Genomic DNA, 14,706 nt, shown 5'->3' with positions numbered 1-14,706 from the left:
TAGAGCTGGAAGGGTCTTTGAAGTCATAGAGCTCAGTGATTATTGCCAGTGGCCTTTGGCCTGGAGGGATTAGAGTCAGGTGAATTCACCTTTAGGTCCAAAATGTCATGGGGCTCTAAAAACACTCAGTGATCAAATGAATTGTATTTTAATAAAATAGTTCTTAAAAATCAAAATAATGTAAAACCATATGAATAAAATATCAAAATTTAAATAAAGATAGGATCTCTGTCCACAATAAACAATGGATCCTTCTGGAGTTCTTTCTCTGTTAATGGCACCTCAGCCCGGCTCCTGAAGCAGCATCAATATCACCTGGGAAGATGTTAGTAATTCAGATTCCCAGGTGCCACCCTAGGCCTATTCAGTCACACACTCTTGAGTGCAGGGGCAGCAATCCGTGTTTGAACCAGGCCCCCAGATGACACTGATGTGAGTTCAAGTTTGAGAACCACTGGTCTAGTCCAGTGCCTTCATTGGACAGAATGGCGAAAGTTGCCTGTTAGTGGCAGAGCTTGCAACTTCTCTTAAGTTTAGGGCCCTTTCTAGCCTACTGTGTTGCTTCCCCTTCCCTTGATTGGGTATAGCTGGTCACTTCTTAGTCTGTTCTATCTTATATGCCAGGATTTCTGTGTATTTCTTTTCAGTAGGCAAGTCAATTTGCAACTGACGCATTCTCTGTTGATGATGACACTCAATCAGATAGAGAAGGAGCCACGTAAGGTCCTCTGGGAGATGGTTTAGAATAGCGGTTGTTAAACATGGTGGCAAATTGGAAGCAGCCTAGGAGCTGGGGGAAAGTACCTCAGACCTCACTCAAGCAAGTCAGCCAGAATCTCCGGAGATAGGGCTTGAATACTAGTATGTTTTTTCTGTGTGATTGTAATGTACATCCAGGGTTGAGAACCACTGGGTTGGCAAATGAGAGAGGAGCCACGTCCGGTGTTTACTCTCTGTGCACTAGTCATACACTGGACGTCATCCTCACCGTCTTCCTTGTCGTCATCCCCTGCCCACCTCCACTCCAGAATCCTGTCCACATTAATGCATTTCTTGCTCCTCAGTTCATCCACTTCTCCATCCCAGTCGCCATCATTCTGGAACAAGCCATCCTCGTCTCTGCCCTCCGAAGAGTGCTTTCTGCCTGGCCTCAGGCACTTCTTCAATCTCTGCTTCACCCTGGAAGCACAAAAATCATTTCAAAACAATAGTCTGACTGCAGAAGTTGCTCGTTCCCCAACTTTAAAATTTCTCACGGCCTTTCATTGCTCTCAGGATAAGAGAGCCTTCTGAACTCATCTGCCACAGTCCTGGGGGTGCTCAGCCAGCCCACCTCACTCATTCTTGCCTAGAAGTTTGCCATACTCTGGCTACATGCTGTTCCCTCTGCCAGGAATGCTCTTTCCTGTCTTATTTGCCTGGTGAACCACTAAACATTTAGATTTCAATTGTGGTTTTACATCTCAGGGAAACCATCTTGATTTCTCTGAGGAGGGAAAATCCTCCTGTCATAATTTTTGTAATAATGGTTTTCCCTAAAGAACAGGAGAGGGGGGCTGAAATTCACCTGGGACAAGCCCTGTCATCAGTTCTTAGAGCAGCCGCTGCTTCTTATTCGTAACATAAATAACGGTTGCAATTTTGTTTATTCATGTGGCCATTTGAATCACATATTTACTCTGCAATAGAATTTGTAAGGACAGGGACCTCGTCTTCTTCGGTGTACCACTGAGTCCACAGCAGCTAGGTAGTCCTAGGAACACATCAGGTGCTCAATAAATAATTGCTTGTAGAATGAATGGGTGAGCACCTAGCAACTATGGCAGCCCAGAGTGAGTCATTTCATGGGCTCAATGAATTGTATCGGCAAGATCTCAGAACCAGAGACTAATTTTTAATCTAGGTTCTGATCCTTTCAAGCCCTGTTACCTGTGAAAAGGCCTTTGACTTCTTGACATCAGTCTTTTTCTGCAAAGTGTCAGGGGGCTTCTAACTAGGCTTTGTTGTGTCTTTCAGGGTCAGTGGGTGATGGGGGTAGGGACTGGGAAAGACAGAAGGAGCAAATGGGATGAACTCTCTTTTTATCTACTTCTGGGTAGCATTTATTTTGAAGACAAAGTTGCTTGTCTAAAAGAAAAAATAGTTCCCAAACCACTGTGCTAGAAGGTGCCCACAAGCCCATCTGGCTGACATTTCTGTGACAAGAAGTCTTGACTCACACGTACTTATGAGGAGACTGAACAGCTGCTGCATTCAGGTTTCTGGTTTTCTAGAAGGCTGCAAATGGGCAGGCAAATCCAGGTGGGCTTTTATTTTCAGGGGAAAACAAAAAACAAAAAACTGGCATAGTTCAGTGCAGCTGCCTAAGCAAAGCACAGTGATAGGCATAAAGACTGAGTCACTCCCGCTTCCTCAGTTGGCAGTTTAACAGGCTGCCCAGATTGTTGGGTTCAATGCCTGGTGTTTACCGAGAACACATCCCTAGACAGGTGGCTCAGTGTCAGAGATGCAAAGTGCAAAGGCAATGCGAACACTCGCATTTTCGTGGCACTCACCTCGATCCTGTAAGGGCCTCTCTGCCTTGAAGATCCCCTCCCCTTTCTCTGTCCTGAGTCTTTAGGGAAAAACACAATCACAACAAAAACAAATTTTCTTTTTGTATTAATTAAAATGCCTGTCCTAGGAATATGATAGAATTTCCCTGAGGCCTTTGAATCGGGTATGCGATATGAAGGGGGAATTAAACCTATTTTCTGCAGTAATGGGCCTTGCCTGGAGCCCTGAGGGCTAAGGGAAGAGGGGAGGAACGGGGCGTGGCTGGGAGGCTGTGGCAAGAGACAGAGATCTGATTCCCTCCCCCCTTCCCTAGAGTGCAACCCAATTATCTTTTTACATTTGGGGTTTGTATTTAGATTGCGTTTAAATCAAAGGTTATAGAGCTTTTAAAAGAGAAAAAGAGTAGGTCCTGAAACCCACACATTTAGATGATGGAAATAAAAACTCAGCACTTACTTGCCTTAATTACCTGATTTTTTTAGACTTAAGGCTCCTGGGTAATTTCTTTCTTTGTCCATAGAGATGTTGCTAGGCTTTGCTAAAGCGTCTACTTAATTCACAAAAATTAAATTTCATCCATTCTAAAGTTTTACCACCTTATATTACTGGGTCTGCCTTTAGCTCACAATAATGCGGCAAGCCATAGTGATGCCTTTTTCTTCTTTCTCTCCATCTTTCAATTCATCTATTCTCCAACATTGGCAGGTGACAGAATCTCCTGCAGGCATGTCACATCAAGGCTAGCTGGGCCCACCCCACAGTTTCTGATTCCGTAGGTTGGGAAGAGCCCAAGAATTGGCATTTCTAATGAGCTTCTAGGTGAAGCTGGTGCTCCTGGGCTTCCCAGGTGGCGCTAGTGGCAAAGGACCTGCCTGACAATGCAGGAGACTTAAGAGACCTGGGTTTGATCCTTGGTCAGAAAGATCCCCTGGAGGAGGGCATGGCAACCCACTCCAGTATTCTTGCCTGGAGAATCCCATGAACAGAGGAGCCTGGCAGGCTACAGTCCATGAGGTCACAGAGTTGGACATGACCGAAGCAACTTAACATGCATGCATGCTGGTACTCCAGCTTCCAGGATCTACCCAAAGAGAGCCTTGTTTTAATTCAAAAGAGTCCTGGAAATGGAGAGATCAGGGTGTGTGAAGCCCAGGTGCAAGGCCACCTGTGTGCTGGTGTCCAGCTTGCTCAGTCTTATGCCCAGGGCACATCTGCTGAGCTGGATGCCTTGAGCAGATGGTGGTTGAAGCCCTCACTTTGCTGAGTCATCTGTGGTGCTGCTGGTCAACACAAGTGCTTTCACCAGGAACCAGAATAGGAATGGCTACAGGAAAGGATCTGAGAATCAGAAAAGTACCTCTGAAAACAAGTTCACCCCTTCCTTTCCAGATCTGCCTCTCTGGCTGCTGCTTGAAATTCTGCTGTTAGTACTAAGTTTCTTGGTGAGGCCCTGTGCCTTGTGTACCTAGCAATATCTAGCAGGACCAGGAAGATGCCCGGAAAGCTTAACCCCTGAGTATGTTTGGTCCTGGTGGAGGATGTAAATTGGAAAAATGTAGAGCTATGGAGGTGGATTCAATCCTGGGTTTCAGACTTCCAATTTCAAAAGGTGAAGTGGAAGTTCAAAGAGGTTATTTTTCCTAAAGTCCCAAAGCCAGGCAGTGGAAAGCCAGGCTGGGGAAAGCCAGGCTGGGGGGTGGGGGGCGGGGTGGGAGTTGTTTCTGCCAAAAGAGGGCAGGCTTGGATGGAGAGCAAGTTGGGGGACCTAGGAGGGTCTAGGAGCATGAAGGCTTCTGGGAAAGGAGAGTGAGGGGAGGAGGGAATGGGGTGGGGTGGAGACTGCAGCTTACCTGAGTTTCCTCTCTTAATGATACCATCAAACTGGACATGTAGGTCAACGTGGACTTGGTTTTCAACATCCTCATGAGTCACAGTGTCTTACCAGCAGTCTCCTCCTTTTCATTACCTCTCCTACTGCTGGAGTCCAGGCCCTCTGTGTCCCTAGAGCTTCCTTTGTCATTGCTGTTCAGTTGCTAAGTCACTTCTGACTCTTTGCGACCCCCTGGACTGCAGCATGCCAGGCTTCCCTGTCCTTCACTCTCTCCTAGAGTTTTCTCAAATTCTTCACATCCATTGCATCAGTGATGCCATCCAACCATCTCATCCTCTGTTGCCTTCTTCTCCTTTTGCCTTCAATCATTCCCAGCATCAGGATCTTTTCCAATAAGTCAATTCTTAGCATCAGGTGGCCAACGTATTGGAGCTTCATCTTCAGCATCAGTCTTTCCAGTGACTATTCACAGTTGGTTTCCTTTAGGATTGACTTGTTTGACCTCCTTGCTGTCCAAGGGACTCTCCAGAGTCTTCTCCAGCACCACAATTTGAAAGCATCAATTCTTCAGTGCTCAGCTTTCTTTATGGTCTAACTCTCACATCTGTACATGACTACTGGAAAAACCATAGCTTTGACTAGACAGACCTTTGTCACTAAGTGATGTCTCTGCTTTTCCACTGTCTAGTTTTGTCACAGCTTTCCTTCCAAGAAGCAACTGTCTTTTAATTTCATGGCTGCAGCCACCATCTGCAGTGATTTTGGAGCCCAAGAAAAGAAAATCTGTCAGTGCTTCCACTTTTCCCCCATCTATTTGCCATGAAGTGATGGGACCAGATGCCATGATCTTAGTTTTTTGAATGTCAAGTTTTAAGCCAACATTGAGCCTCCTAATTCATCTTTATTCTAGTCCTGAAATCACCCTTCCATACAGTCACCAGAGCTCTCTTTGAGCAAACCTTGCTACCACTTGTGGGGTCTTCAGTAGCTGCCTGAAGCTGACAGGTATCAATCCATTTTCTTGGTATAGCAATCAAGTTGTTGGATTCTCTGAACTCAATCTCATTTTCACTCTGGTGTCCTTACATACTCTTTATGTAAACTCTGTCCCAGTCATATGACCTAGAGCTCCCTGAACATACTCTATACTTCCACATTCTGTTTGTACTTAAGTTAATTCCTGCAACTGTGTCTTCCTACAGCCCAAATGCTCCTCCTCATTTAAGGTCATGCTCAAACTTTCCTCTGAGAAGGTTTCCCCAGTCTACCAATTAGACCTGATTTCTCCCTCTACGATGATCTGGTAGCATTTTTATTGGCAAATCTCTCATGGACCTAGCTGAACTCTATCCAGTGTGAGGATTTCCTTAAGAAATTACTATCCTACTATCCTAGGTCCTGAAAATAGCTGAAAGTAGAAGGGTTTGTTTACCCTATTCCCAGGATTTTGATGACTCCTGCTCAACATTTAACCAAAATTGTCCCTGTGGGTTTTCATTTTTATCGTGATGACAGGGCTGAGATTTGAATTGGGTCTCCAGAGCACACTGAAACGTGACGTATATTTCACAGGCAATACCGCTGACTTTATGAGCATAGGATTGTTCTCTCCATCCAACAATAACAAACTATTCGTGCTGTGACTCAAAAGTCCCGAGGAGGGAATCTTGCCCTCTGGTGCCCCTCTCTATCTTGGGTTATGCTCATGATCCCAGCATCTCCCTGGTCTGACCTTATATCTATCATCTTGAGTGTGCTTTCTCTTCCAGTCTTGTGGAGCTCACAGTCTTGCTCACTAGAATGGACACTGCATTCGTATTTTTCTCTGAGACCCCAGAAGATGATCCCTGACATGTAGTAGCTATTCAGAAAGTGGGCAGTTGAACTTGTGGAAAGGCAGGTGGGTGGACACCATAGACATCCTTTATTTCCTTTCCACTTCTTGGCAGAGTGCCACCATTTGCCTCAGCAAACTGAGAAGTGCCTGCATTATCTCTGAATTCAACACATTCTGCCTTAAAAAATTCTTTTTCAGAATGCTGAACCTATCACTCATTATATCTGCACTTACAATGCCTGCTTCCTTGGGGTCCCAGCCTCAGCAGAGTATGTGGCTTTTTCTATGGCAGATCATCTATTCCTTAATTCCATGGATGATGATGACATTACTATGTGTTAAAAACAGGGCCAAGTACTGCGGATTCAGCAACATAACAGGCATGCATTCCTCCTACTTAGTGATAATAGAAATACTGATCACCATGGAAGCATACTGATGAGAAGTAGAACCTAGCGTGAAGATTCAGAAAGGCCTGACTGAAGAAGGGACATATAAGTGGGGATGGGAAGAGTGTGTAGGAGAAGCCAGCAGGAGACAGAGGATAATAGGTTCTGTGCAGAGGGAACAGGGTTGTGGAAACCTCAGTCATAAGAGAGTACGGTAACTTAAATCACTGAGGCGTCATTGCCTCTGGGAATTCTCCCCTGGTCCTCCTAATCTTGAAATGGAGGCTCCTCCTATATGTTCCCAAGCATCACCACGTCCATCAGCACAGCCCTTATCACTTTGTATTGTGTGTCTGTTTGTATTTGTATTGGGTGTCTGTTTACTAAATTATATATTCGTTATTTATTAAATTATATATTTACTTGTTGATCTTTCCCACTAAGTAATGAAATCCACAAGAACAAGCAGTATGTCTGTCTTGACCATTACTGCATCTCTTGCCGTTGATACAGTGCTGGGTATGTAACGTCTTGAAGGAAATGCCCTACACATAGCCTTACCATTCAACATTGCTGTGTGTGCTTGCCTGCCTGCCAAGCATCCACGCCTGATGTATGGGCAGAGGAGGCCCTGCTAACAGAGAGCTACAGATGTCAGGGAATGAACGCCCCCAGGAGCAGCCGCCGCCAAGGGCTCTGAGGGGCAAGGGATAAATACTACAGCAGTTCTCTTCTCAGGTGGGAGAGCTCTGAGGGGTACGCCCTACAGCAGGATTGCACTCCAGTGAGCCCAGCACTAAACTGCTTGAAAAAGCATTCTTTATCGGCTGCCTTCCCTTCTCACTCCCTTCCTGATGTTTCCTGGCTCCCCTCCCAATTAGACCACTCACAATCAGGTCCTTGGCTCGGGGTCAGCTTCCAAAGGAACCCAAACTAAGATGATCCTTATTAACTAGGTGGCTCCTGTCTCAGCTGCTTGTTTGCTTTATTAAGCAAGTTATTATATCGCTGAGCCTTCACCCTGTCCCCCCGCCTCCTCTGCAAATGCCCTCCCTCCCTCACCAGGTTGTTGCATGGCTCCAGGGATTCAAGGTGCATGAAGAGCCTGCTTGAATGTGTTGTGCCTTGTTACATGCCCATCTAAGGAGCTGGATCACAGCAGAGGAAGAGTTAAATGTCTGGAAAAAGATTTTCTGATTGCCTATCTTGACCTCAAGAACCCCAAATCTGCACTAGTTATTGCTGAAGTGGGTCCATACCCAGAGGGAAAACACAGTGCTTTTAATGAGAGGTAATTTCCTGCAGGTCACACATAGCTCTGGGGCCTGTTCCTGCCTCCTGGCTTAGATTGCAACTCTCTCGAATCCATAGAAACTGGCTACTAACCATTCCAGCGTTCTCACAGAGGGAGCCAGAATTTGGTTTCTATGTGTTTCACATTCGCCTAAAACTGTGTTGGATATTTTCAGTTAAAGTGACAATGAGAGTTGACAAAGACATTGATGGGAACAGTGATGACAGTAGGGGTCATTTTTCAACCCTGCTAGGAGCTAGAAGCTGCGCATTTATCACCAACCTAAAGACTCCAAATAGCGCTATAATGTAATTGTTGTTATCACCATTTTGCAAATCAGGACACTGAGGCTCAGAGAAGCTGAACTGCTGCTCAGGATGAGACAGCGGCAACTTAGAGAATTAAGCTCAGGTACTAAATCCCACTCTCCATGTAATCCTTATTAGATATTCCATCATAAGAGAAAATTGAAGATTTCACTATAGGTAGAGCTACCATAGGTTTTTGTGGCCTTAGCACGAAGTAACATCATCTATCAGAGAACACATGTCAGCAAAGGTTGAATGAGAGCCTAGACTCCCACCTTTAAGAGTCTGTAAGGAAGAAGTGCAACATCTCCATGCAGATGAGGTCAGAGAAGGCCAAGCGGGAATCCAGAACTTTCATCCCACCAGGTGGTAATGAGCCCCCTGGCGCTACAGGGCCGGTGAGGCCCCCATGAGGCACCTGGGAGTCCACCCCTCCCTGGCAGTGATGAAACATCCCCCCTTCTCCCTGCCTAGAAGGGTCTCATAGGATACCCAGCAAAGAGTCAGGACTGTCACCACCACCCACCAGAAACAAGGCGAGATTCTCCCTCCACCCCAAACTGCCATCACTGAAGGAAAGCAGTAACAAGTTCCCACCCTTCTCATCCAGGGAGGTATTAGCGAGGGCTGCTAAGGAGTCAGAACCTCCCCTTCCTACCCCTACTTCTAGAGTCTTCCCTTTCAGCTATCGATGTAGGCAATGAGAAAGCTGGACTCTTACCCCCAGATGACAGTTGCAAAGCTACACCCCTCTCACTTCCCCTTCTGGCAGAACCTTAGGCTTAATATATCTAAATTGTATTAAATAGTCCACATAAACAGAAGATAGAAATTGTCAAAGTCCCTATTGCAGTAAACACAGAAAAAACTATACGAAATGGTGAAATGGGGGAAAATGTTTACTTTGCATTACAGAAAACGTGCTCATTTCTCATATAAATTGATGTTAGAACTCCACAGAAAAATGGGCAAAATAATAACAAAGTTTTAGAAAACACAGGTAGGTTCTTACACATGAACAGATGCTCACTCTCATAAGGTAAATGATAACTACAATTTCACTAAGGTTTCCCTCTTAAATTTGGACTTGACTTAGTGACTCAAATCTAGAGACTAGAGTATGGAAAATGGAAAAAATAAAGTAACATCATAGTGCAGAGATATAGTGCAGACACTTCCCTGGTGGCTCAGACGGTAAAGTGTCTGCCTAAAATGCGGGAGACCCAGGTTCGATCCCTGGGTTGGGAAGATCTCCTGGAGAAGGAAATGGCAACCCACTCCAATATTCTTGCCTGGAAAATTCCATGGATGGAGGAGCCTGGTAGGCTACGGTCCATGGGGTTGCAAAGAGTCGGACACGACTGAGCTACTTCAACGTCAATGTCAATATGGTGCAGGAATTTGACAGACAATACCAAAACTAGATGTAAGATTATTATCCTGTTAGTAAAAAAGGATTATTAACCTATAAGAAAAAAATCCTTTAAGAAAAAAATATCAGAGAAACCTGAATTAAGGGATAGTCTACAAAATACCAACTAGTTCCTCAAAATTGTCAAAGTCATGGAAAAAGACAAGGGAAGATTGAGTAACTGTCAAAGATCAGAAGAGAGAGGCATGATGACTAATGCAATATATCCTCCTGGATGGAATTATGGGGAAAAGGGACATCAGAAGAAAAACTGGTGAAATCCCCCAAAAAACTTGAGTTTTATTAACAGCAGTATGTGTGTGCACTGTCACAAGGCATGTCCAACTCCTGCGACCCCAGTTTTCTGAATGTTGAGCTTTAAGCCAACTTTTTCACCCTCCTCTTTCACTTTCATCAAGAGGCTTTTTAGTTCCTCTTCACTTTCTGCCATAAGGGTGGTGTCATCTGCATATCTGAGGTTATTGATATTTCTCCCGGCAATCTTGATTCCAGCTTGTGCTTCCTCCAGCCCACTGTTTCTCATGATGTACTCTGCATATAAGTTAAATAAGCAGGGTGACAGTATACAGCCTTGACGTACTCCTTTTCCTATTTGGAACCAGTCTGTTGTTCCATGTCCAGTTCTAACTGTTGCTTCCTGACCTGCATACAGGTTTCTTGAGAGGCAGGTCAGGTGGTCTGGTATTCCCATCTCTTTCAAAATTTTCCACAGTTCATCATGATCCACACAGTCAAAGCTTCAGTATAGTCAATAAAGCAGAAATAGATGTTTTTCTGGAACTCTCTTGCTTTTTCCATGATCCTATGGATGTTGGCAATTTGATCTCTGGTTCCTCTGCCTTTTCTAAAACCAGCTTGAACATCAGAAAGTTCATGGTTCACGTATTGTTGAAGCCTGGCTTGGAGAATTTTGAGCATTACCTTACTAGCGTGTGAGATGAGTGCAATTGTGCAGTAGTTTGAGTATTCTTTGGCATTGCCTTTCTTTGGGATTGGAATGAAAACTGACCTTTTCCAGTCCTGTGGCCACTGCTGAGTTCTCCAAATTTGCTGACATATTGAGTGCATCGCTTTCACAGTGTCATGTTTCAGAATTTGAAATAGCTCAACTGGAATTCCATCACCTCCACTAGCTTTGTTCGTAGTGATGCTTTCTAAGGCCCACTTGACTTCACATTCCAGGGTGTCTGGCTCTAGATGAGTGATCACACCATGGTGATTATCTGGGTCATGAAGATCTTTTTTGTATAGTTCTTCTGTGTATTCTTGCCACCTCTTCTTAATATCTTCTGCTTCTGTTAGGTCCATACCATTTCTGTCCTTTATCGAGTCCATCTTTGCACGAAATGTTCCCTACATACATTAAAATAAATCTCAAAGAGTAGACAGGGAGCTAGAAAACCCCTGCTTCCAGAAAAGAACACTGGAGTAGCCAGAACTGAAAGAGATCTCTTCCTGGACACCTGGACACTTTTTGGCATATTTTGAATTTTGAAAGATGCGGGTATCTTACCTACCATATTTCCCCTATCTAAGATGCCATCAATTGCAAAATTCAGCATTCTCGCATGTACAGCTAAGAACAAAAAGCTGCCATTTACCTGTAAGACCTAAAACCGCACTGATTATAAGAGACATCCTGACTTCAAGATGTACATCTTTAGAAGCAATAAATATGCAATTTTCAATGTGCATGTTAGAAACAATAAAACATGCCTTCAAAATAAAATGTTAAAAATGTTTTCAAGAAATATCCATTTGTTTTTATATGTGTAGAACCTGTCTGAAGGGATGTGTGCTGAACAGTTCCAGCAATTATTGCTAGGTAGTAGAATAGGGGCGATTTTTATTTTCTATTCTGTATCCTCTGTATTTTCTAAACCTTCTACAAGGATAAAGCATTACTTTTATGATCAGACAAGTATGTTAATAAATGCAGTGCGAGCCTAAGTTTTAAAGGGGCAGCTTCAGTCACCTTGTTTGTGGTGAGAACGTTTTTAAAAGTTGACCTTGTTAGTGATAAGCCCCCCATCTTCACTCTCTACCTAACAGTCTCCTTTGAAATTTGCTCCTCCTGTCACTTAAATGGTGATTTCCCCAGCTTGACCTCCTTCTCTCCTCAGTCGGTCTGTTTTGACATAGAACCAGTTGTGTTACAGTTCAGGGTGTAGGCTGTGATGCCAGATGGGCCTGCTGTGAATCCGAACCCTGCTTCTTACTGGACAACCACTCCTGGCCTTGGTTTTTCCATCCACAAAATGGGGATGATACCTAAGAGAGTGGTTGTAATGATTAAGAGTGGGTGTGTATACAGTGGGTGCTGGCAGAGTAAATGACCTGTCAACTCTAGTAATGCTGACTTGTCCCTGGATCATCTCCACACACAAGGTGTTGGTTCTAATCTGTTTGCTGATGACTCCCAGATTTACTTTTCAGCCCAGACCTGTGTCCTGAGCTTCAGGCCTCAGGCTTTCTGGATATCCCCTCTTGGCTATCACACACGTATAACCTCTCTAAAACTGAACTCATTAGCACTCAAGCCAACGATCTGGTTTTCCTTCATTTTCTTCTACTTCCAGTCATCTCCTGGTTTGCTCTGGTGAGACACCTCATTCTTGACTTCAGTTTGCTTGATACCACCCCTTACCACCATGTCACACACATACACACACACACACACACACACAGAATCAATCAATCAGTTTGTCCAACAGGTACAAACTTCTTCTCCATCCCCATTGCCGTGTAGGCAACCTTTATCTCTCTCTTAGATTGTGGCAGCATCTTCTGGGCTTCCCTCCATCCTATCTCTTTCCCACACTGCAGGCAGAATGATGTTCCCAATGAGAAATCTAATCAAGGTGTCCTTGTCCAGGCTGTTGTCCTTCAATCACTAAGTTGTGTCCAACTCTTTGCGACACCATGAACTACAACATGCCAGGCTTCCCTGTCCTTCACTATCTCCTGGAGTTTGCTCAAACTCGTGTCCATTGAGTTGGTGATGTTATCCAACTATCTCACCCCTCTGTCCCCTCCTCCTCCTGCCCTCCAGCATTAGGGTCTTATCCAGTGAGTCGGTTTTCACATCAGATGGCCAGGGTATTGGAGCTTCAGCATCAGTCCTTCCAATTTATATTCAGGGTTGATTTCCTTTAAGATTGACTGGTTTGACCTCCTTGCTGTCCAAGGGACTCTCAAGAGTCTATGTAAGCTGTCAATGAGTTCCCGCTAATCTTAGAACAAGCTCTTTTTATATGGTTATACATCCTGTCTCTGTATTCATTCTTTCCCCCAATCTTATTTCATGTCACTGACACTTAATGCCAGCCATAATGGACTACTGTATATTTCTAAAGGGATCTGTTGTCTGGTTTCACTCAAGACCTTTGCACAGGTTCCTTCCTCTAACTGGAACCCACTCTCCACTCTTTGCACAGTTACTGCTCATTTTCCATTAGGCCTCAGATTAGATGACTTTGTCTCAGAAAGCATCTCCCAAACCCAATTCTTGACTGGTTTTGCTTTCCAGATGCTCCCACTGTACCTGTGCTTCTCATAAAGGATTTTGTAATCTTTGCTTGTTTTTCCTCAACTCACCTTGACACTTGTTTTTTTTCCTAATTTTAATACAGTTTTTACAAGGCTACTTTCCATTTACAGCTCTTACAAAATATTGGCTATATTTCCATATTGTATGATACATTCTGAAGTCTTTAATACATCTAAAAATTTGTACCTTCCACTCCCTCACTCCTAAATTCCATTCCCCTCAACTGATAATCACTACTTTGTTCTGTGTGTGTCTGTTAGAACAGTATTTTTAAGCAATTTTACATTGGAGTATAGTTGATTTACAATATCGTGTTAGTTTTAGGTATTCAGCAAACTGATTTAGTAATATACATACATCTATTCTTGTTCAGGTTTTTCCCCTTCTCGGTTATTAGAGACTATTTAGCAGAGTTCTCTGTGCTATACAGCACAAGTAATTCAAAGTGTACAGGGGTTCAGCAAAGTAATTCAGTTATACGTACATACATATATATCTATTCTTTTTCAAATTCTTTTTCCATTTAGGTTATTACAGAATATTGAGTATTCTCTGTGTTATACAGTACATCCTTGTTGGTTACCTATTTTAAATATAGCACTGTGTGTTATGTCAATCCCCAACTCCCAGTCTAGCCTTGCTTGGCCCCATCCTTTCCCCCTGATAACCATAAGGTTCATTCTCTAATGAATGAGTTTGGTGAATCTGTTTCTATTTTGCAGATAAGTTCATTTGCATCATTTCTTTAGATTCTGCATGTAAGTGCTATCATATGATATTTATCCTTCTGTGCCTAATTTACTTCACTCAGTATGACAATCCACAGGTCATCCATGCTGCTGCAAATGGCATTATTTCATTCGTTTTAATGGCTGAGTAATATTCCATTGTATATATGCACCACACCTTTGTCCATTCTTCTGTCCGTGAACATCTAGGTTGCTTCCATGTGTTGATTATCGTACATAATGCTGCAGTGAATGTTAGGGTATATGATTCTTTTCAAATCATGGTTTTCTCTGGATATATGCCCAGGAGTAGGATTATGGGATCATATGGAAGCTGTACTTTGTTTTTTAAGAAACCTCCAAGCTCTTCTCCATAGTGGCCGTACTAATGGGCATGTATTCCCACCAAGAGTGAAAGAGGATTCCCTTTTCTCCACACCCTCTCCAGCATTTGTTCCTAGTCTGTTTGATGATGGCTGTTCTGATTGGTGTGAGGTAACCCACTAGTATTCTTGCCTGGGAAATCCCATGGACAGAGGAGTCTGGTGGGCTACTGTCCATGGGGTCACAGAAGAGTCAGATACAACTTAGAGACTAAACAACAACATCACCTCATTGTAGTTTTGATTCACATTTCTCTAACAATTGGGGATGTCAATCATTTTTCCATGTGCTTTTTGGCTATCTATATGTCTTCTTTGGAGAAATGTCTATTTTAAATCTGCCCATTTCTTGATTGAGGTTTTTTAGTTTTGCTGTAGAGCTGCATGAGCCATTTGTT

At 43.6% G+C, this 14,706-nt stretch overlaps 1 protein-coding gene and 1 non-coding gene across 4 annotated transcripts in view; both read left to right on the top strand.

Moving 5' to 3' along the window:
• Positions 1-14,706, top strand: part of PPP2R2B (protein phosphatase 2 regulatory subunit Bbeta) — a 522,252-nt gene that overhangs the window by 81,729 nt on the left and 425,817 nt on the right. The window lies entirely within an intron of this gene.
• TRNAF-AAA (transfer RNA phenylalanine (anticodon AAA)) lies at positions 9,392-9,463 on the top strand. The gene has a single exon. It is a non-coding gene; the product is annotated as a tRNA-Phe (tRNA).

The sequence above is a fragment of the Ovis aries genome, chromosome 5 (assembly GCF_016772045.2).
Source record: "Ovis aries strain OAR_USU_Benz2616 breed Rambouillet chromosome 5, ARS-UI_Ramb_v3.0, whole genome shotgun sequence".
In the NCBI taxonomy this organism is placed as follows: Eukaryota; Metazoa; Chordata; class Mammalia; order Artiodactyla; family Bovidae; genus Ovis; species Ovis aries.
Note: the sequence above shows the minus strand (reverse complement) of the source record. Positions and strands in the feature narration are given on the sequence as shown.